The sequence below is a fragment of the Carcharhinus amblyrhynchos genome, chromosome 31, assembly GCF_965287045.1.
Source record: "Carcharhinus amblyrhynchos chromosome 31, sCarAmb.v2.hapA, whole genome shotgun sequence".
In the NCBI taxonomy this organism is placed as follows: Eukaryota; Metazoa; Chordata; class Chondrichthyes; order Carcharhiniformes; family Carcharhinidae; genus Carcharhinus; species Carcharhinus amblyrhynchos.
Window position 1 is genome coordinate 11583474 of NC_137354.1, and position 23500 is coordinate 11606973.

At 41.7% G+C, this 23500-nt stretch overlaps 1 protein-coding gene across 1 annotated transcript in view; it reads right to left on the reverse strand.

Annotated features, from left to right (window-relative positions):
• LOC145360382 (very long chain fatty acid elongase 6-like) overlaps positions 1-23500 on the reverse strand; it is a 76838-nt gene that overhangs the window by 11719 nt on the left and 41619 nt on the right. The gene's annotated exons all lie outside the window — the stretch shown is intronic.

Below are 23500 nucleotides of genomic sequence, written 5' to 3' on the forward strand. Positions count from 1 at the left end.
GCTAATGCCCTGCTGATTGTAATTTCCAACAAAATTGGAAAAATGAACGTATCATTCAATTTGATAGTAAGTACTTTTCAGCATTTATACACAGTGAGGCACAAGAGTGCCACAAGCTCATGGGAGCACTAGTAGGTTGGGCCACAGAACAGCAAGCTGCAGGCTCTCCAATGGTGATTTACTGATTTCAGCTATTCTGTTGCAGGAAGGCGAAGAAATGAATGGAGGCCAAGGACTACCCGCAGGGAGGAAAAAGGTACCAGGTCAAGGGCAAGAGGACAAAAAAAAAACTTAAGTTTGAGATATCGTTCTCATTTATTTCCTCAACATTTTCAATGCTTTGAAGTCTATTTTCTATGATTTTTTAAAAAAAAAATCAACTTGGTGTTAATGCAAGTACAATAGTTACATTTTTCTTCAAGTAATTTGTTAGTGTTGATGATAATTGTGCAAGTCATCATTTTCAATTGTTTCATTTCTTAGTAGTTTTATGGCATTGATTCAAGGTGTGTTCTCTATTTGCCTGTCTCGAACTCATTTGCATCATATTAATTCCACTAAGTAAGTGGCCAGGGATTTAAGTTAAACTTTAATTTAATATAATTTTATCCATAATTCTAAACTATTTTGTCTTTTTTTTCTTTTAACTGTTTTTCATTTCAACATCTTCAGGCTACCCCCCTTCCCCATGCTTTAGCGATTTATGTAGCAGATATATGATCCCGACCATTGACTCTGTCTACACTTCCTGCTGCCTCAGAAAAGCCACCAAAATTATCAAGGGCCCCATGCACCTTGGACATAATCTCTTCCACCTTCTTCTGTCAGGGAAAAAACGAGACAAAAGTCTGAGGTCACATAACAACTGGGTCAAGAACAGCTTCTTCCCTGCTCTCATCAGACCTTTGATGTGGAGATGCTGGCATTGGACTGGGGTAAGCACAGTAAGAAGTCTCTCAACACCAGGTTAAAGTCCAACAGGTTTATTTGGTAGCACAAGCCACAAGCTTTTGAAGCGCTGCCCCTTCAGCACTCCGAAAGCTTGTGGCTTGTGCTACCAAATAAATCTGTTGGATTTTAACCTAGTGTTGAGAGACTTCTTACTGATCATACTTTTGAACACACCTACCTCATTAAGTTGATCTTTCGCTACACCTAGCTAATGACTGTAACAGTATATCCTGCACTCTTTCATTTCCTTCTCTATGTATGGTACGCTTTCTCTGTGTAGCGCGCAAGAAACAATGTTTTTCATTGTATACGAATACATTTGACTATAATAAATTGAATATAATCCGTAATAATGTATTTACATGGCAACTTTTACATTCAGATGTTTTAAAATATTTGCATAATTAATTATTTTTTGAACTGCAGTGACCACTGTCATATGACCATACAGACTTTGAAGGAAGTGGCATAAAACACCTTTGACAAAGCGTCATCTGCCAGGTATCCTTCAGTAGAACTGCTCCACTTTATCCAGATACCGTAAATGAAGGTAATTCTAATTAGAAGCCCATTGTTGCCAGGGGTATTGGTCTAAATGTCCAAAATACATTACAATATAAAAACTGAGGGGGTTTTGATAGAGTAAATAAGAACAAAGAGAATAAAGAGCTAAGAAAATTACAGCGCAGTAACAGGCCCTCCAGTTTGCCCTCCAAGCCTGCACCACCATGCTGCCCGACTGAACTAAAACCCTCACCCTTCTGGGGACCATATCCCTCCGTTCCCATCCTATTCATGTATTTGTCAAGGCACACCTTAAAAATCATTATTATATGTTTCCATTATGTCCCCTGGCAGTGAGTTCCAGACACCCACCACCCTCTGTGTAAAAAAAAACTTGCTTCATACATCTCCTTTAAACCTTGCCCCTTGCATCTTAAACCTACGTCCCCCTAGTAATTGGCTCGTCTGCCTTGGGGAAAAAAAATCAAATCTGCACTGACCACAATCCCATCTAGGCCCTACTCCCATAACCCCACACATTTACCCCTGCTAATCCCCCTGACACTAGACTCAGTTTAGCATGGACAATCAACCTAACTCGCACGTCTTTGGACTGTAAAGGATAAACTGTCTCCAGTGGGAAGAGGATCGATATTCACAGGACACAGTTAAGATAATTGGAAAAAGAATCTGAGAAGTGATCAGGAGAAATTTTGTTGTCCAATAGGTTGATATAATTCAGAATGCAATGTCTGAAAGGATATTGAAAGTAAATTCAATAGTAATTTCCAAAACAGAATTTGATATATGGTTGATAAAGAAATATTTATAGGAAAAGAGCAGGGGAGTTGGTTTAATTGGATAGCTAATTCAACAGCTGACACAGCCATGATGAGTCAAATGGCTTGTGTGCTCTATTATATGATCCTATGAAAGGCTCATGAGAACCTAACTGCTGAGGGAAAAGTGGTTAATGGTATTTGTCAGACGTTGTATTACGTTCCGAAACAAGTCACAGGTAAATTATAAAGTAGGAGGGTGTCATACTAGAGACTGACGCGATGAGGAGTTTTTACTTCCATTTAATTCCTAATCCCAGTTGAGCAATCGGGGGATGTAAAGAGCAGAATTTCAATGGTTCGCCAAAGGACTGAAGGGTGATAATTATAGGACGGACGTCAGAGGTAGGCTCTTTACTTAGAGGGTGGTAAGAGCGTGGAATGCCCTGCCTGCAGCAGTTGTGGACTCGCCAACTTTAACTCACCCACTCTCAAATCCACCATACTCAAAATCAAACAACAAGTTGCATTCATGTCTTTAAATGTTCTAAGACAATTTGCAGGAGCAAACATCAAACATCAAACAAAATTTATCAAGGCATGCAACAGTATAGTACAATAGGTGATTAAAGGCCTAAAATTAATAGTTTTTAGGGAAATAACATTTTTTAAATCCCAAATGTTTTCTAAACTGACCAAGTAGTTTACATCCTGATTTAAACTGGAAGTCACAAGCTTTTCAAGCCTGGTTCTCCATTCTCTGCACAGGGAACTGAGACAGTAAAATAGGTTAAGAAACTCCAGGTTTTTGAAGTAAACATTGTTTATCTTTCAGTTTTCTATAAATGGACTATTATTCAATGTCAAGTGCAGCTTGTTCAGCAGTTTACAGCTAAAAGTATAATTAGTCACGCTGACGTGTAGAAACTCCTTGCTTAGGAGCTGAAGAACAGGACAGATGGAGGAATTCACTGAGTCCCTCCCCCAAAGGTTTACTGCTTTGGTGATAATCGATCTAATCTTGCAACGTCCAAGCAGGCTTGAATAGTTGTTGAGCCATTTGCTTCCCTATTATCTGTGCAAGAGCCTGGCCATGTGAGCAAACGGTACAAAACGTGTGGGACAGGCAACAGAACATAGAACATTACAGCGCAGTACAGGCCCTTCAGCCCTCCATGTTGCGCCGACCACTGGAACCAATCTAATGACCCTCTAACCTAAACTATTCCAATGTTATCCAAATGCCTATCCACTGACCATTTGAACACCCTTAAAGTTGGCAAGTCCACAACTGCTGCAGGCAGGGCATTCCACGCTCTTACTACCCTCTAAGTAAAGAGCCTACCTCTGACATCCGTCCTATAATTATCACCCTTCAACTTAAAGCGTTAGCCATCACAAAAGGCAAAGGAAGCAGGTGCAAGATTACCATAACCTAAAACATGTTCAGTAGCTGACAGGAGACCAAAAGTAGATTTTGTGCACTGTTCTTGCACTGGTGCCACGTTGAGCAAATTCACCTGTTAATCTATCGCCAACTTTTAGCAACTGTTTGATGATTACTTTAAAGTACAAATTTGTACTCTGCCTTTCTTGAGAATATTCTTCATTTATAGCATACAACTGTTTTAAAATCTGATTTTACTTTTGCTGCAAAAATGCATTTTCAACACTCCAACATCAGAAATTGTCTCAAGGTTCCTCATACGTAGTTGCAAGGAGAAACTGCACTGAACTGGAGGAAGGAGATTAGGAGGGGGTGACCAAGAGCTTAAATCAAAATGATAGGGTCCGAAAGGTTGTGAAAGACAGGGAAGTTGAAATGCAGAGATTTAGATAGGGATTTCCAAAAAGCAGGACTGTGGCAGCTGAATGTTGGGCCACTACTTGTGGTCTGAAAAGACAGACACTCAAAGGCCTGAGTCAGATGAAACAAATGTTGGGAAGATGCAATGATAGGGCTGGGCAAGAAACAGGGTTGGACAATTAAATGGAGAGACAATAGAAAACTCAACTTGCATAGCACCTTACATAACTTTGGGATGTTTTACTGCCGATCAGGTGCAGTCACTATTGTAACTGCCACAGGCAATTTGTATACAGCAAGCTTCCACAAATGGTAATGAGATAGAAGGCCAGATAATCTGTTTTAGTGATGCTTGCTGAGGGATAAATATTGAACTGACCACGAGGAGAACTCCCATCTTTTTGAAATAATGCCATGGATTCATTTCAAGTAACACAGCACAAACATGATGGACCAAAGGGCATTTCTCTTTGCCATAGACCCCTATTACCTCAATGACTATATCTTTACACTTCCAGTCCTTCTTGCTTTCTGCTGCCTCTGATCCTTCCTAACCTGTTATAAGATATTCCTGTCTCACTACTGGAATTATTTTCAACTAATTAAGTTAATAAGCATGTAAATGTTTCCAGCAGGGGCAGGAAGTTTGGTACATATCAAGAGCCACTCCCTCAGCTACCACGGGTAAGGGGCTCCCCCTACTGCGCAATCCAATAATTTAATTCTTCAAATAACACAGACCAGCTGACAACATTATGGAACACCTTTGCTCCAACCACAAGAATGAGCCCAGCCTTCCAGTCACTAGTATTTTGCTCTCATGCCCACATGTCCGCCCTCGGCCTGCTGCAATGCTCCAGTGATGCCCAATGAAACTTCACCTCATCTTCCAAATAGACGTTACAGCTTTCTGGACTCAACCTTGAGTTCAACAACTTTAGACTGTGATCTTTGTCCTCCACGTTGAACCCTCTTTATGCTTTTTATTTTCTTGACTCATCCGAATGCAAACATCACCAACCCTCCCCCACAGGATCAGCTTTCGCTGGCCTTTCTTTTCCTGTAAGACATTCTGCCACTTTAGCTTTCTGTCACTATTTGCACTTCTTTAGACCTTAATTCCACCATTAACATTTCCTTTGTCTTGTGACCATGACATCTTTGTCAATCTCTCCTGAGCTCCAACCTATCCCCGACGTTCTATTCTGCCCCACCTCCTCCACCCCCTCTCCAACTACACAATTCATTCCATCTCTATCTTTCTTCTGCTCTGAAGAAGAGTCACATGGACTTGAAACGCTAACTTGTTTCTCACTCCACAGATGCCGAGTTTATCCAGCATTTTCTATTTTTATTTCATTCTTCACATGGGGAGGTCTTAAGGTGCTGTTCAGAACAGTATTTTACATGTTCCTTTACTCACAATGCTTGACTGCAGTCCTCCCCTGTCATTTTGCATTAAGAACATAAGAACATAAGAAATAGGATCAGGAGTAGGCCATCTAGCCCTTCGAGCCTGCCCCGCCATTCAATAAGATCATGGCTGATCTGTCGTGGCTCAGTTCCACATTCCCGCCCTCTCCCCATAACCCTTAATCCCCTCTCTTATCAAAAACCCATCAACCTGCATCTTAAAAATATTTAGCGAGGTAGCCTCCACCACTTCAACGGGCAGAGAATTCCAGAGATTCACCACCCTTTGAGTGAAGAAGTTCTTCCTCAACTCTGTTCTAAACCGCCCCCCCCCCTTTATCTTAAGGCTGTGCCCCCTAGTCCTACTGTCCTTTCTGAGCGGGAAGAGCCTCTCCACCTCTATCCTATCCATCCCATTCATCATCTTATACGTCTCAATGAGATCTCCCCTCATTCTTCTAAACTCTAACGAGTACAAGCCTAGTTTATTCAGCCTCTCCTCATAGCTCAACCCCCTCAACTCCGGCATCAGCCTAGTAAACCTCCTCTGCACTCCCTCCAAGGCCAAAATATCCTTGCGTAAGTATGGCACCCAAAACTGCACACTGTACTCCAGCTGCGGCCTCACCAATGCCCTATACAGCCGCAGCAAGACCTCCCTACTTTTACATTCAATCCCCCTTGCTATGAAGGCCAGCATCCTATTTGCCTCCCTGACCACCTGCTAGCTGGGTTTTTGCGACTCATGCACAAGGACCCCGAGGTCCCTCTGCACCGTCGCCTGCTGCAGTTTTTCGCCACGTAATTAATAATCCTTCCTACCATTATTCCTATTAGGCAAGGTTGAAGTCAGTCTTTCGAGGAGAAGGGCAACCTCCAAGTGATTCTTTAACTATTGGCATTTGAACTTCATGGAAATTAAACAAAGCTATCACATGCCTGAAATATGACATTCTGCAATGGTCCAAAAAAAGCAGTTTGTCTTGGTCTTGCATTGGAGGATTCTGGATTGTACAGCTCCTTTTTGGGCAGTTTCCTCCTTGCTAAATGTTTCTATATTGCCCGCATCCTTTGGGCACAGGAATACAGCCAGCAGAATGACATCTCTGTACCCCTGACTCAGTGAGCCCCGACTCAGTGATAGCACTCTTCTTCAGCCTGTGTTACCCTTCAGCAATCATCACTAAAACAGGTTATTTTATTACTTAGCTCCTTGTGGTATTTTGCACATGCAAATTGATTGCTGCATTTCACTCCACTACAACCTATGTCTACACATTAAACACACTTCACTGGCTGTGAGGCCATGTTGAGTACATGAAAGGCACTAAAATAAAAACAAGTCTCTTTTTTTAAAAGCAGACAATCGTCAGAAGTGATTTTAAGGCTTTTGCTGCTGCACGAAGATAATGTAAAATTAAGATAATCTAGAAACATAGAAGCTAGGAGGAGTAGGTCACTTGGCTGCTGGAGCCACTCAATATGGTCATGGCTGATTCTCAATCTCAATGCCATATTCCCTTGATACCACTAAAATACAAAAAAATCTATTTCTTGAATACTTTCAGTGACTTGCCTTCCACAGCCTTGTGTGGTAGAGAATTCCACAGGTTCACTACCCTTTGAATGAAGAAACTTTTCCTCACCATTTAGGACTGAGATGAGGAAATATTTCTTCACTCAAAGTTTTATCTACAATTAGTGCCATAAGCTTACATTAGCAATGCAATGAAGTTACTGTGAAAATCCCCTAGGAGTAGTGGACCCGTGAAATTCTCTACCATAGAATTTCCTTTAGACCTTCAGAGAGCACCACAGTCCAGCAACCAACTTATAAATTACGATCATAAAATAAAAATGATCATAAATTAAATTCTAGCACTCCCTTACAAAGGTTTCTATGTACAGGCCTCCAAATGTTCTTAATGCTTTTTGCTTCATTGCTTATAGGTTTCAACTTGTTTTTCTGATGGGAGGTAGAAAAATGATGCAACTCCAAAGTTTCACAGTTGTGGGTTCACAAATCTCATATGAATGATGATAATAATGTTAAAACCTTTCTAGCCTGCTATTAAATCCCATTTGGAATAATTGTAGATCAGTAGTTGCGAAATATTTTTAAGACGCGGGTTGATGGGTTTTTGATAAGAGAGGGGATTAAGGGTTATGGGGAGAGGGCGGGAAAGTGGAACTGAGCAGCGACAGATCAGCCATGATCTTATTGAATGGCGGGGCAGGCTCGAAGGGCTAGATGGCCTACTCCTGCTCCTATTTCTTATGTTCTTATGTTCAATGCAAAATTTAGTCAGAAAAGCATCAACTTTTTAAATTGCCATTTCATTTCAGGAATCAGATGCATGATATTCATGTCATGCTGAGATTGCAAACTGAAGCTGAGAAGTTATTGTGTAAGCAGTTTGACTGCATCTCAAATTAGACTCTGACACAGTAATCTTGTCATTAGCCATAATCAGAGTTTTTACAAAGCACTTACAACACAGAAACCGGCCACTCAGCCTAACTGGTCTGTGCTCCACCCAAGTGTCCTCTCACAGTTCCTTAAATCCTGTCAGCATAACCTTCTATTCTTTAATCTGTGGTATCTGGATTTCATTTAAATACACTTATGCTAATCTTATGTTCTCCTGAATTCTCTGCTGGATTAGGGACTATTGGCAGAATTGTATCATTTATTTTCCCCCAAAGTGTCAGGCTGAGATAGAAAACCAGCATATCGTTCCCCACCTGCACAACCCAATTTTCTCCCCAGATCTTGAGCTTCTCTGAGTAAAGATAAATGACTGAGCGGGGCTTAAACCATTATTCTGGTGGGGCGGACCAGGCCCTGATAGAGCCAGTATGACCAGCTCCACATACTCAATTCACTTACTTCCACACACTCCACAGAGAGATCAAGATGCCATTTTTAAAGGACATGCCTCAATCAACACAGAAGCGTGTGTGTGTGTGTGTGTGTGTGTGTGTGTGTGTGTGTGTGTGGTGAATCATGTAGTGGGGTGCTGGTTATTTACATTAAAAATTAATTTAAATCCAAAAAAATGATGATCTCACCCTTTGTGGGTGCAATGACTTCAATCAGGCCATTGAGGTTGGCTTTTTGGAATATGAACTCCCTAATTAAAGAGTCATCAGGGAGTCTTTTCCTCGTATTTAACTGGGAGGGTCAGTTCCTCTAGTACTCCTGAAGGTAGGCTGCTGACCGATAGCACTCTGTGTACTGCTGTTGGAATTGTAAATAAAGGGATTTTGGTGAAGGGACTTCTGCCTCCAAAGACATATTACTGTGGGCATGAACCTTGTGACATCACCAAAGGGCATGTGATCTGCCTGCTTTCTTTACTTCTGGCACATGTTGAATGCGTGCACATTAAAATTCTCATCAACATGGCATCCAGTGACTCACCATTGTAAGTATGCACACATGCCGCAAATGCCATTTTGGACCTTTTATGGACAGTTGTAGCATCCAAACAAATTAATTTGTTCAATTTTTCACTCTTTTCAGTTTAGCAATGTCAAAAAAAAACACAATGAAAGCAGTGAACAGTCTGGTCAGCTCTGAAAGCTCCCATTTGTTTTCTTTTCAGTAACTCAGTACTTCTACTGCAGGAACATTATGTGGTAGAACTTCATTTAAAGTTATTTTAAGGTCACCGACTCTAATAGCGGAGCTCCCCGTATGAAGTATGAAATTTCTAGGGCAGAGTTACCTAGTGAGGTAATTTCCTTTTCACATTTATCTATGTTTCGCCTGTATTTTACAGGTTTCCAAATTCAATGCTAACACATAAGGAACCAGGAGGAGAGCCACAAAAACAAGCACTGTTTCTTTTTCTTTTTTGTGAGAGTTGATCTAAATGATAAGGCCAATGCAGGGGGTTCTCCCCAGTATCCTGGCTAACTCTTACTCCTCAACCAACATCACAAACAGATTACCTGGTCATTTGCCTTACTGTTACTTATGGGCTTTGCTCTGTACAAATTAGTTGCTGTATTTCCCAACAGCAGTGGCCACACTTAAATATTTCAGTGGTTGGGAAGTACTTTAGGGCATTCTGAAAATATAAAAAGTGCTATATCAATACAATGTATTTTCCAAAAGTACAAGTGAATGTTGGAAATAAATAAGGAATAAAAACAGAAGATGCTGGGTATAATCAGAAGGTCTGGCAGCAACTTATTTATTTCCTTGTGTAGCTCAGAGCTTAAGATTTACCTTGAAGGAAACAGAACAGTACTTGAAGTCCACTGGCGTTTTACTTATGTTTCAGAGGCCAAGACCTAGATTTTAGCCAAGGTGGAACTCTCAGGTTCAAATCTGGCCTCGGGTCACTGTGTGTATGGAGTTTGCACATTCTCCCCATGTCTGCGTGTGTTTCCTCCAGGTGCTTCGGTTTCCTCCCACAGTCCAAAGATGTGCGGGTTAAGTTGATTGGCCATGCTGAATCAATCTTAGTGTCAGAGGAATAGCAGGGTAAATATGTGGGGCCTGGGTAGGATTCTGATTGGTGCAGACTCAATGGGCTGAATAGCCTCCTTCTGCACTGTAAGGATTCTAGGGAAAACTGGGTACTATTGAGAGAAAGTGTAACATTTCTCTGCTGAAACAGAGACATTGAAGCATTCAAGCTCTGAGGAACAATCGCAGAAGCCTGTGCAGTGCTTCTTTACCATCGTGACCAAGCAAATAGCAAGGACTGCTAAGAGGAAAAAAAAACTCAACTAGAATGAAATTTAGAAAGACAGAAGAACTGCCATCTTACCCAATGCCCAGCTTCTGCAGTATGAAGGAATTTGTGTCATTTTTTAAAATTCAGAATATAAAATGAACAGAGAGGTTGAAGAGTCAAATACAATAATAGATAGCACAGCACATATTAAAGCCTGAAAACTGTCGGAACAAGGAAGTGAGATTTTAGGATCTGTAAAAACAATAATTAAAATTGGAAGAGCACTTGTTGCCACTGTCTGGGGCAGGTGATTAAACATGGGGAAATCTTTCAATAAGCCTGTAGTGAAGGAGTGGTAAGAACGTGGAAGATGCTGACAGCTTCAGGGAGGGAGGTGGAGGGGGTGTGTGTGCAGAGAAAAAAAAAATCAGAGGAGGAAGGCGGCCTGGAGGTAGTCTGAGTTTGGGTCAACTTCAAGCCTTTGTGATACATTGGGGGGAGGTGGGGGGCTGCTGGTAAGTGGTTGATGGATCCATGGGGTTCAATATGCCAAGTCCACACTTCTGAGGGCCTACACCAAGCTCACTTGCTGCAAATCTCACTGGAGAGATGGTGAATGGTGGGAGGGAATTGAATCAAACTTTAAGCTTGCTAATCAGATGTAAAATAATGGATTGGAATATTTATCAGATTCCCAATCCGCTCTGGTCAGGAACCTGATCGGCGCTGGCATGGGGGAATGGGAGCATCAGAATGGGTTTGACAACCAGTGCAAAACCTGCTAACACCCAATTCTCCAGGCCATCGCGATTTGCGTCGGGTGCTAGAGGGCTTGGTGTATGCATCCCCCCCCACTTCCACACCCGCACCCCCACAATCCCAGATTTCAGCAAAGTAGAAGAGGGGAAGAACGAGCATTCCAGATTGAAAATATTGTGTGCCACTGAAAAATTAGATAGATATGCTGAGAAGGGCACAAAGCAAAATAAAAATATGAAGCACTTCATATCTTGACACGCAGCTGTGGGAACCTTCCTTCATGTGCCCCCAGCATTGCACAAATCAGCAATGCTGAAATGGTCAATCAGCAAAACTCAGTGGTGCTTAACTGTAAAGAAATAGGGATGAGTCAGACAGTGGGAGACTGTGTTCAGTGAACCTCACTGAGTCTAAAGACACAAGGGAAGGGCTTGGTGGGGAGGATTGTATCATATTTAAAAAAAACTAACTGCACTACTGTGCAAATAGATTAAAAACAGTTAAATCAATAAAACACCAAAGAACTAATGTTACTTCGCTCACAATGGGAGTTCAATAATGTCCCATTCTCCTTTAATAAATAGATATCATGCTACCCTGTAAAAACCGTGTCCAGGAGTTTCTGCTTGAATGTACTGGTTTACTCAACACCATTCCCCTGATATATTAGAGTAATCACTTCAAAAGATTGTGGAATTTTAAGTGCAAACTGCAGATAGTGCCATGTAAATTTCTGTGATTTTTTTTGCACCAGTGTTTTAAAACTAAACACTGCATTAGGAGCTAACAAAACATGGCCAGATCCCAAAGGTGAATTAATCACCACTGGGAGTTTCTGTTAAATGTTCTTGTTTGCTGGCCTTCGAAGACGCTCCAAAAATTAAGCTGGAATATTTAGTTAGGTGCATGGTCACAATTAGGGATGTTAGTAGTGCCATTTTAAAAAGGTTTTGAATGTATCCAGCCAGAGGACAGCTGCCAGACTCATCCCAGTTCATCAGGCATCAAGGTAAACAGCCTCCATTGCAGCTAGCAGCAAAGAGGATACACCAGCTAGGAATTAAGTAATTAAGAAACAATATAGGATGCACTTGGGCCTCAAGAGTGAATAGATAAGTTTTTTTCTGCTTTTGATGCATACAACAAAGGCCTTATCTGTTTCTTACAAATTTTTGTCTATTGTTGGTGTCCTTCTGGCACTGCAAGAGTGCCTTGGGTCGCTCCAAAGACTGGTTGGGACCACAGCATGTGTGGTCATCTTTTGCATATTCTAAAATAACCAAGTAGGAGTGGGCAAGGGGCCTAGGCTTGGAACCAAGGTGAAAGGAAACATTTAGGTTGATTGTGGACCTTTATTTGGTTGGATGGCTGCAGTGGGAAGAATCATCTGAACTGAGTATGTGTAAGTGCCTTCCCTATCTCTTTTGAGCTGACATTTTGGTGCCCTCCATGTGGCCCCTCATGCAGGCCAGGATGATTCAGATGGTCACCAGCTTCTTTGTCCTCCTTTGAAGAGGCCCTGTGCTACACTAATTCTTAATTTGGAAAAAGTCCAGAGGAGGTTCACAAGAATGATCTCTGGAATGAAGAGCTTGTTGTATGAGAAACGGTTGAAGACTCTGCGTCTGTACTTGTTGGAGTCTAGAAGGATGACAAGGGGATCTTATTGAAACTTACAGGATACTGCGAGGCCTGGATAGAGTGGATGTGGAGAGGGCGTTTCCACTAGTAGGAAAAACTAGGACCAGAGGGCATAACCTCTGGTGGAAATTCTGCCCTTAAGTGTCACAGAATTTACCACAAGGCGGGGGATGGGGACAGAAAACTCCAGATTGCTGCGTTTTTTCCTCTCACGTTCTTGCAAGCAAACTGTGGATTATATTTCTCCATGCGTTTGAGTACTTGTAATATATCCTACATGTAACACTATCACCTATTCCCACCCTGCTCCATATCAACTGAAGTGCTGCATGTAATCAGCCATCAAATTCTTGTTTCAACAAACATTTCACTCAAGATAAAGCAGAAAGGAGTATGAAACAAATATAGTTAAAAATGGTTTCCTTTGTCCTCCTCCGCTTTGAGCAATTCTCCGGACAAGATTCCTCCTAAACCTCTGCAAATTGTGCTACGTGGCCAGCTTCTAAGAAGTATGTAAAACTAATCATGATTGATTCATTGTTGGATACTTAAAAACAAATCCTTCAACACATCCTTTAGCCCCACCTCTCTTCAATTTTCATTTTTCCAATCACAAATCAGGTGATTGATTGTGTAAGACAGTTACAGGGCTGTTTCCACATCTGACTGGCACTGTGTACCTTCACATAGAAATCCACTACTAACATAATTCTGAACTGAACCGAAGGAGGATAATTAAGTTTAAGTTTAAGAAGATCATAAGTTAAGGAATGCTGATGTTAGGCTTGCATACAATCTTCTGCTTTTGTTTATAATGAATTACATTTATAACCTGGATTAGAGAAAAGTCACTTTTGTGATTCCTTGGCTTGGCTGAAAACAAATATATTCTGACAGCTGTAAAGACATTTCGTTCTCCATGACCCAGATGTATTGGACAGCGTTCAGAAAAGTGATAGCTATGATTCTGCAAATTGAAGTACAAAATTAAAAAGTGTAGACTGACAAGGCTAAAATGGGAAAATGAGGTGACAACCTGGCGACTCTACAACATGGGACTACTTGCCTGCCAAACAGCAATAAGCAGCAAGTGATAGACAGAGCTAAGAAATTCCACAAACAACAGATCAGATCAAAGCTCTGCAATTCTTCCACATCCAGGAAGACTTGGATTATATCCAGTCTTGGATAGACAAGTAGCAGGTAACATTCAAGCCATGTAAGTAGCAGGCAACGACCATCTCAAACAAGAGAGAACCTGACCCATCACCCCTTCATATTCAATGGTATTATCACCGCTGAATCCCCTATTATCAACCTCATTGACCAGAAAGGTAACTGGACCAGCCACGTATACTGTGGCTACAAGAGCAGGTCAAAGTCTCGGAATCCTGCGGCAAGTAACTCACCTGATTCCCCAAATATTGTCCACCATCTGCAAGACAAGTCAGGAACATGATGCAATACTCTCTATTTGCCTACATGAATGCAGCTCCAACAACAGAAGCAGCCTGACACCATCCAGAATGAAGCAGCCTGTTTGACTGACATGCCATCCAGAAACATTCACTCCCCCCACCACTGATGCACAGTAGCAGCACTGTGTACCACCTACAAGTGCATTGTAGGAACCCAACAAGACTCCTAACACAGCACCTTCCAAACTCACAAATGCTACCATCTAGAAAGACAAAGATAGTCAATGCATAGGAACATCACCAAGAATACAAAGTTTCCTTCCAAGCCACACCCATCCTGCCTTGGAACTATATTGCCACTCCTTCATTGTCATGGGTCAAAATGCTGGAATTCTATCCCTAATAGCACTGTTGGTGTATGTACACCACATGGACTGCAGCAGTTCAAAGAGGCAGCTCTCCTCTGCTTTCTCAAGGGTAAGTAGGAATGAGCAATAAATGCTGTCCTAGAAAGCAGTGCCCACATTCCTTGAACGAAAAGTAAAAAAGTACAAAACCGTCAAGCCTCAAGCCAGACTAGAATTTTGTGGAACAGACTGTCATGAAAGTTAGTTAGAACTAAATTAATGGAATCTCATTAAACAGGAGTTGGGTGATTATGTGCTAACAATCAGGATTGAAGGTACTAAAGATAAATTTAAGCTCAAGTGATTGAATAAATTAAAGAGCTCTAAAATGCACACCATTCATGGTAACACTATTATGGAAGTTCACAATTTTTGCTTACTGTAAGTCTTATCTCTTTTAGTTGCCTGCCCCAGGCAATGTCAGGCCATTGCGAGCAGAAGAGCAAACAAGCTGCTTTAGCCTTTGCACCTTCAGGGAAAGTTTCCTTGGAAGAACAGACATACCATGCTCCGATAATTAGTACAGCCCCAACTTAACAGCAGCATTTCTTATGGTGCCAATGTGACATTTTTCTCTTCCAAAATCCCTCGGTTTCAGTGAGTGAGAATCACCAGGATTGTACAGCACAGATGGCTCTTTGAGAATGTGTAGTTCTCTAGAACAGCAATCCAGGAAATCCCATTTCCCCTCTCTCTTTCCCACAACCCTGCAATGTTTTCTCCTTCAAGTCATTCCAAATCCTAGTCACACTATTATTTTTCCTTACGCTGCCCAGTTCTTTTCCCCATCACTATAAATCTTTGCCCTCACTTAAGAACAAGGATTGTGTGTTATGGCCTAATTTGATACCAATCAAATTCAGTTAGAATTTGGAACAGCAATCCAATTAATCCCACACCTCTGCTCTTCCTTCATAGTTCTGAAACACTCTCCTCTTCATACATTTAAGCAGTTTACTTTTGTTGAAGGTTGCTGTTGAATCTGTTTCCAGCACTCTCATCAGGCAGTATATTTCAGACAACAATTCAGTCATAATGGTACAGGAGGAGGACATTTAACCCACTGAGCCCCAGTCAGCTCTCCATGGAGTAATTCAGTAATTTCCCTCTTCTATCCCCAGAGCCTTGTAGGTTTATTTCCCTCAAGTTCCAAATTCAAATTGCTTTTGAACTCATTAAGCATCTCTACTTCCAGCTTCTTCGTTGGCAGAGTGTTCCAGGTCACTATCATTTGCTACATCAAAATGTTCTTCCTCACATTTCTCTCTCTTGCCCTGATGGCTGAGTCCTTGATTGTTCAAATATGTCCAAGCTGTAAATGATTTTATCACGTTCATGAAGGTCTCACATGGCTGAAGAATCCGATAGAGGGTCAGCATGGGTATCCACAGAAATAGCTAGTTATATTGTCTTTGTTGGTGCTTTGAGAACTTTTGCAGCTGCGTCAGCTCTGGCCTTCCTCTAGACTTGTCAAATGTTGCACATTTGATGTGAATGGTCTTCAAAATATCCTGAACCAAATATCAGTGCTTGCCTCCACATCGGCCAGTCAGCTGCAGTGTTTTCTGAACAGAGGTGGTCTGCAATGTAGATTGTGTGGTTCATTTCGGAACGTCCTTTTATCATTTACACTGACCACCTTGATATTGTTTGCCCTTAGCCAGTTCCCCAAAATGTGCTTGGGGATTCTGCAATTATTCATATGCCTGATATGACTTGCCGATCCAAGTTAAAATTTTTGGAGGGCAACCCCCATTCCATCGAATGCATTGTTTATGATTTTATCCTGCATTAAATTCTCATGATGGACCTTTTTGTTAGAAGCGTTTCACAGTTTTGACATGGTGCTTTATGCAAGCCCAGGATCCTGCACACAGAGTGATGAGGACAATGGTCCAGTATGGTTTGCACCTTTAGCTCAATGCTGCTTCCAGACATGTTCATGGAGCCAGTCGGGGACAGAACTTGCTTTCTGGACGTGTGATATCTTCATCAACATCTCCCTTGTATCTTCCTTTGCCTATTACCTTAAACCAGTGTCTTTGTAACAACAGTTAATGTCAACAGCTTTTCTTTGTCTACCGTATCTAAACTTGTCAACTCTCCCCTTATCCTCCTTTGTTCCAAGGAAAAAACCCCAATTTTTCTAACCTAAGCTTGTGGCTAAAATCCCTTGTCACTGTAACCATTCTGGTAAATCATCTCTGCATCATCTCAAGCACCCTCAAATCTTTCCTGAATTGTGCGGTACTCCTCTTCGGCTGAATCAATTTCATTTTCTCTCATGCTGCCTCTGGTTCTTGTAGACCTAGTATCATGCATCAAAGAAGAACAAGATATATGACACATCAATCAAAAGCATTAGTGGCCTCCATGATCTTGGGAGTTAGCACTAATCCACTGGTTGTTTCATTGCCTCCAAATAAGGTTAGCACAAAGGCAGCAGGGTGGCAGTATGGGGTGAAGGTGGGAGGGCAATAATCCCTTCCTCCTTCCCTTGTGATCCCCTGAATAACCATATTAATTTCTTCTTTTCAGGCAAAAGTTTGCTGAGCAATGATCTTAAAAATATATTGAAATATTGCCTTAAGTTTATAATAGAAGAGATGAAGGATCATAGTTTGTGGAACTGTGCATATTACCCTGCAACCCACTATTCCACAACACCAACAGTTGAGGTTTCAGTATACTGTTTCCCCAAGGATTTTATTTGAGGTTCAGGGATGCCAGCTCCTTCAGGGAAAAAGGATGTCAGTTCTGCAAATATTCAATTTGGCCCAGTTTAGAATTGTCAGCCAAGTTAAATAGCTTATTAGCAGAAGCACGCCCCCTTCCATTATTGATGAAAATATACAGATGGTTATATGTTAAAGCGAGAAACAGGTAGACATCTTGAAATGTAACACTCTTTGACAGAATGAAGGATATCTCCAGCGGTCATGGAATTAATCTGATTGGTACATCCAACATAAAGATCTACTTCCTGAAATCAGCAAAATTAAAATGATGCAACATTCCAGTATGTTCTTGAACAAATAAAAAGTGATTTTTCACCACTTGTACTGAACAATGCTACATTTACATTTGAATGAGATGTAGAATGTGAAACATGTTGATAATATTTGACCATTAATTCACTTTATGTTATTTATTTCAAGAGAAAAAAATCAGTCTTCATCCAAGTGTGACATTTGTCAGGATAAACTTGCACTTGTTGTTTTCCTTGTAAATTAGTGATAACTAATAATAATTTGCACTTTTTTTCACATCCTATTACATTTTCTGAATGTCTCAATTCCTCAGACTGGCACAGAATAAAATCAGCGCTGGATAATGTCCTTTGTCCAGCAACCTCTGTTGAAAATTACATTTGTGTAGACATAAAGTGAGAATAGAATCAGGATCAGCTGTACTGAAATACATAGGGAGATGGGCTGATGACATGCAGGCAGTTTTCACAAGAGAACAACTTTAGGTCAGGGCAACAGGGACAGTCTATGTCTGTGAATCTACACATATTCCAAAAATATCTTGGCTGTGCATAAAAAGATCAGGTTTAATCTGTTCTGACTTCTAAACACAATTGTACTTAATTTAGATAGCTTAATGCAGCAACTAAAATAGGCTAAATAAATTTGTACATTTTATTGTTTCAGTGATATTTATTTTGTAGCTCCATTTTGAAGTAATGGGCATGTGCATTTTTGACACTGATCAATGTCAAAGGTGCTAGACAAATGCTCAACATGTTACACTGGCTCTGTATTGCTGAGGGAGTTACTGACAACGTTTGTGACTCCAGATCAAGATGGCAATGGAAAATGATGACTTCTTGCTAGCTGTGCCCAACACACCCTCTAATTCTATCTTTTAGTCTCTTTCTATGCTTCTAAAACTTTATTCTAACTCTTTTACACTCTGTAACAATGCTTTAATTCAATCTCTTAAGTTGATCTTTCTTTACACACTAGCTATGATTCTAACACTACATTCTGCACACTCTCCTTTCCTTATATACGTACGGTATGCTTTGTCTACACAGCGCTCAAGAAATGATTCTTTTCACGGTATCCCAATACACGTGATAATAATAAATCAAATCAAATCAAATCAGTTAGCAAGGGTATAAGAAGCAAGGGAAATGAGTGGAGACATGAGCTTCAGGTGAGTTGGCCTGGGGCTTTCCGCTGCCTGCTATTTCCCAGCTAAATAACTTCTAATGCACAAAAGTCCTGCATGAATTGTTGATCAAATGAAGTGAATGCATATTTTCCCAATATTTGCACTGAGAATAGGCTCGGTGGACTTATTTAAAATTGGAGATTCTGGGAGGTTGTATTGAGTATCTTGGCTTTGATCTTTCAGTTGGAAGCCACTGTTCCTATCTGCAATTGAATCCTATCATTTATACTTACAGTTCTGTTTTTCTTGTATTAGTTTAATTTTTTACTTGCTTTGCCTCTATATTATTTGAGTTTGAAAAAAAAAATCATAAGAACATAAGAAATAGGAGCAGGAGTAGGCCAACTAGCCCTTCGAGCCAGCCCCGCCATTCAATAAGATCATGGCTGATCTGTCGTGGCTCAGTTCCACATTCCCGCCCTCTCCCCATAACCCTTAATCCCCTCTCTTATCAAAAATCACTTGCAGAAAACACAGAATTGAGATTTTTTTCCCCCTCAATATTCAGAAAAAAGGGATGGCTCAAAGGAGCAACTGGAGAGTGGTCTGCTTGTATAAAAGCCAATTGGCCACATCTACCTTAAATCAAACTTCAAGGCTGTTATTATGCTCATACTCTGCCCCCCCATCAGCACCGTCCAGGCCCCGCAACAACAAATTGCATTCATATAGTACCTTTCACATAGTACACCATCCCAAGCCACTGGACAGGAGCATCAAGCAAAATGTCACAGTCACATGAGGTGGTATTAGGGCAGATTGCCAAATGCTTGGATAAAGAGCTAGGTTTAAAGGAGCCTAAGGACATGAGATAGACATGCAAAGAGGCTTAAGGCAGGTCTAATTCATTCAGGGAATTCTTTCAAAATTAACAAGGTTGACTTCACATTATTGATTGATAGAAAATCAGTAACCATTTTATTCACTCTAATCTTATCATCCTGCCAGCTGAGCTGAACCAGAAAGTTAATCCTATTGTGTTTCAGACTGTTTTATACTGCGATCTCGTTCAATTTTGTACTTTATCCTGAAAATTAACTTAATTATTTTCTGAAATAATTTTTAATTGTATATTCAGCTACTGGGGGTACCCCAAGAACTGAATTCAGATAGATGTTGGGGAACACAGGTATTTATTTGCTGGTCTCACATACTTCACACTCCAAATCCTACTGCCCTCCCAGGGCACTCCCTGGTTGATTTTCAGGCACCCAGGGTCACATGATCCATTCCCTTAAAGGGGTCATGCCCCCAACATTAAAAAAAACACTGCCCCCCATCCCTTAAATAAAAATCCCCCATAACAGCAATCTATCTTATTTACATACAATTAGCAAAACAATTACAAATGTTCTTTTTACAGAATTTGCCCAATGCTGATGGAAACACAGTAATATTTCAATAATGATAACATTTTTAATTTCTCACCCATACGTCTATATTACATAGACATAGTCAATCTGTCTGAGGGACAACAGTCCCATGGAGGTTGCCTCCTTGGTGATGGAGCCAGCCAATGGTCTATCTCCAGCGATTGTGGCCTCAGCGAAACCCACACCTATGAACCTTCTTCCCACATGCTGTCAGTCACCTGTGTCAGCCCCAATCTCTTCACAAGAAGGAGTGCCTATTGGTTCTATGCCTCCCTGTCCTGTCACGCTTGCTGACACCATCCAGAATGCCTCTGAAATCATTGATGAGGCTCCCACCCCCTGATGCGGGGCCTTGGACTGCATGTTGTTGCAAAGCAACTTGTCCCGAATTTCCACCATATATGACAACAACCCCATCTTGGGCACAATCACAGCCGGAACCCACTTTTTCCCCAAAGAATGGTTCCTAGCAAGTACCAACTCGCCCTTCTGGAATGCTCTCTTCTTGGCATACTCGGCTCGACAGGCCATCTGCCCCTCCTGGTTCCTCTCCGCTACTCTTCTTGTCTCATCCGTCTTCAGTCAGTCAAACATTGTGCGCAGCCGTCTCCCAAATATCAATGCTGCCAGGGAGCGTTTGGTTGTTGCATGACGAGTGTTTCTGTACACATTTAAGAACTGGTTTAACCTTTGCGACATTGACCTCCGGGACTGTTTCGCAGACTGTACAAAATGCTCTGCTAAGCTGTCATAGAACACTTAAAGTGTAGAAGGAGGCTATTGAGCCCATCAAGCCTGCACCACTAACATTTCCAACCAGGCCCTATCCCTGTAACTCTACTATTTACTCTAATCCCCCTGCTATTGGCAATTCTACATGGGCAATCCATCTAACCCACACATTTCTACATGGTAGGGTGTAGACTGTACATGAGGAATTCCATGCAGATCCAAATACTCCACAAAGTCCTGCAATACAAACTGCAGTCCATTGTCGATCACAACCTGGTCTGAACATCCAAACCTAGTAAACATGTCATTGAGCTCATCAAGGGTCGTTTCTGTGGTTGTCGACTTCATTCATCATTTCTGGACCAGTAACATATGGCCTTCCACCAGCCCCACAAAATCTATGTGGGCAAATTTCCAAGGCTCCTTTGGCCATTCCCATGGATGCAATGGTGACCTGGGTGATGCATTATGAATTTTGGAACACAATACGCAAGAGCCTACTTTTTCTACACTCACTTCCACATTAGGTCACCATACATAACTACATGCCACCTCTTTCATTTGCACCACCCCTGGGAGCAGTTACTCTAGTGTCTTTCTCCTCGAGGTAGGAGAAATAACAGCATGCCCTACAGCAAACAAACGATCCTGCACCAAAATTCCCACTGACGGCTTAGATATGGCTTCAGTTCTGGATCCTTTTGTTGGCTTGTTCTTCCCTTGCGGAAGAGCTCTACCATCTGACTATGTATGGAATCCTTCCGTGTGGCATTTTTCACCTGAACAGCTGTAATTGGTATCTTGTGAAAAGCGAAAACCTCAACCAGGGCCTCTATTACAAGGCAATAGCTGTTCAGATAAAGCATCCAAATTTGCATGTTGGTCTGACTGGTGGTAGCAAATCTCGCATGAGTGATGAGATAATATTGACGCCCAACACTGTGATCGAGCTACGTCCATAGATGGAATCCCTGAGTGAGGTCCCAAAATCATAGACAGCGGTTTGTAATCTGTCAGTAATAAACTGCCTGCCATATAGTGGTAAAAATTGGTAACACCAAAAATGATACCTCATGCCTCCTTCTCTACTTGCACATACTTTTCTTCCATTTTGGAAAGTGACCTAGACACGAATGCAAAGGGCCTGTCTCCCCCATTTGCGATTCACATGGGACAGCACCACTCCTACACCATACAGCGAGGCATCACAGGCCAGAAAAAGAGGTAGTCTGGGATTAAAATTAACTGAGACCCTGGAGTCCTTCTGTGCCTTTTTTGTTGTCTGGTAAGACTTCTCACAGGAAGGACCTCAACTGGGACATGTTTTCAAGTCTCAGCATTATGGCCACCAGCTTCTTCTGTACTTTATGCAGTCTTTCCTCTTCAGTAACATGTACTAAATACTTGAGTTCCTGAAAAGCTCACTTCTCTTTTTTAAATCTGCAGCCCGTGTCTCTTCAATATCTCTTCTAAGGTTCACAAGTGTTCCTCATCTGTGGAACCCATTACCAGGATGTCGCCCAGGCAACATTGGACCCCTGGGAAACTGCTCAATATCTGGTCCATGGCTCCTTGAAAAAGGCTGAGGTAGTCTTGATCCCAAACAGTAGTCATTTGTAATGGATCAACCCTTTTTAGGTAATGATGGTTAATGGCAGCCACATCCACCTTTAAATAGGCTTTTGAGAGATGAATTTGGTAAACCTCTGACCTCCTGCCAGGCTACAAAACAGGTCTTCAATAATGGGCAATAGATACTGACCTGCACATAGCCCAGGATTCACTGTGACTTTAAAATCCTCGCATCTCTCTGAGCCATCAGTCTTCATGACGGGAGCAACGGGTGTGGCCAACTCACTCATGGCCACTTGCTCCAATACCCTCAAACCGACGAAACTCTCGAATTCAGCCTCCACCTTGGGTCTGATTTCATATGGCATCAAATGTGTCTTCATGTTCTTTGGGTAAGCATTTGACATGAGCTCACTTTTACTCCCGTCAGCTCACCAAAGGTTTCACTAAACACATTTTTGTATCTGTCCAAAATATCGTTCAGGCTCAAACAAGACTCCGTTAATCTGTTCACCACCTCACAGTTCAATTTCAATTGTTTCAGGCAGGATCATCTGAATAATGTGGGGGGGGGGGGGGGGGGGGGGGGGTGGAAATCACCCTAAACAACATACAAAAGGTAAATGCGCACATTGGTTCCTCAGCTGTACCACTGCCGAGACACAGCCCTTAACAAGAACCAAGTGTTCTGTGTATATCCCAAGAGTAATGTTCATTGGCTTCAGGGGTGGATGACTGAAATTTTCCTTATATATTGGATCTGGGAGCAATGACACTGCCACCCCATGTCTACTTCCATCTTCACTAGTTCCCCTTTCACTTTGGGCATCACCCAGAACTGGCCTAGTTCACCCTGCAAAGACAAACTGTTTGGTTTACTCTGTTTTATTCACAAACCCCACAGACTCATTGGCCTCATCTACAGTGGTCACTTCTTCTTTGGTTTTGAGTCCAGTTGCTTTGAATTCGTGCTCTCCGGGGGAACCGGTGATGTGCAGTTTTGGGCAACGTGACCCATTTTCTAACAGTTCTAACACAGCTCCCTCATCCAGCAATTGGGCTCCATGTGACCCACCCAGCTGCAATGGCAGCACTTCTCAGACGGTGACTTACTCTTTGGTGTTTCTGCCAACTTGTGCAGCCTTGGCCTAGCTCTTAACTATATTGCCTCACTGGTGCATGTTCCATTGAGATTGCAATTTCAAAAGCCTTCTTCAATTCCAACTGCAGCTCTGCCAGCAGACTTCACTGAATTGCTTTCTGTTGAAGGC